We start from the raw sequence: 1,457 nt of genomic DNA on the forward strand, positions 1-1,457 counted from the left end.
TTAAAAATTCAAAAATCAAAAATATCTTTTCCTTATTTTCCTCCAAATTTTCGAAATTTTGGGTTGACTTGGTCAAAAATTTTTAAAAATTAGTTGTTGCTCACAAGTCAAGTCAAAATTTCAATTTTAAAAATCTTATCTTTTCAAAAATCTTTTCCAAAAATTATATCTTTTTCAATTTTTATTATTTTTCGAAAATTTCAAAAATCTTTTTCAAAAATATTTTCAAAAATATTTTTCTTATCTTTATGTCTAATTTTCGAAAATTAGCTAACAATTAATGTGATTGGTTCAAAAATTTGAAGTTTGTTACTTTCTTGTTAAGAAAGGTTCAATCTTTAAGTTCTAGAATCTTATCTTGTAGTTTCTTGTTAGTTGAGTCTTTTTAAAAAAAAATTAAATCTTTTTCAAAATATCTTTTTAATTAAAATTTTTATCTTATCTTTTTATCTTTTATCTTATCTTTTTCAAAAATTCTATCTTTTTCAAAATATGATTTCAAAATATCTTATCTAACTTCTTATCCTCTTATCTTTTTCAAAATTTGATTTCAAATCTTTTTCAATCAACTAACTAACTTTTAGTTTGTTTCTTATCTTTTTCAAAACCACCTAACTACTTTTCCCTCTCTAATTTTCGAAAATTCTCCCTCTCTTTTTCAAAAATTCTTTTTGTTTTAATTTTTAATTTTAATTATATTTTGTCTTTGATTTTCGAAAATCACTAACCTCTTTTTCAAAAATTATTTTCGAAATTTCTCTTCTCTTCTCTTATTCTATTTAATTAATTACTAACACTTCTCTTCATCTCTCTTCATCCAAAAATCCGAATCCACCCTTCTTCATTCTTTTCCCCCTTTCTTCTTCTACTAACATAAAGGAATCTCTATACTGTGACATAGAGGATTCCTCTTTCTTTTCTTGTTTTCTTCTCTTTCATATGAGCAGGAACAGGGATAAAGGCACTCTTGTTGAAATTGATCCCGAACCTGAAAGGACTTTGAAGAGAAAATTAAGAGAAGCTAAATTACAACAATCCAGAAACAACCTTTCAGAAATTTTCGAACAAGAGAAGGACATGGCAGCCGAAAATAATAATAATAATAATGCAAGGAGAATGCTTGGTGACTTCACAAAGCCAACGTCCAAGTTTGATGGAAGAAGCATCTCAATTCCTGCCATTGGAGCCAATAACTTTGAGCTTAAGCCTCAACTAGTTGCATTAATGCAACAAAACTGCAAGTTTTATGGACTTCCATCTGAAGATCCTTATCAGTTTTTAACTGAGTTCTTGCAGATCTGTGAGACTGTAAAGACGAATGGAGTTGATCCTGAAGTCTACAGACTCATGCTTTTCCCTTTTGCTGTAAGAGACAGAGCTAGAATATGGTTGGATTCACAACCTAAGGATAGCATGGACTCATGGGATAAGCTGGTCACTGCCTTCTTGGATAAATT

Source organism: Arachis duranensis, chromosome 9 (genome assembly GCF_000817695.3).
Source record: "Arachis duranensis cultivar V14167 chromosome 9, aradu.V14167.gnm2.J7QH, whole genome shotgun sequence".
Taxonomy (NCBI): domain Eukaryota; kingdom Viridiplantae; phylum Streptophyta; class Magnoliopsida; order Fabales; family Fabaceae; genus Arachis; species Arachis duranensis.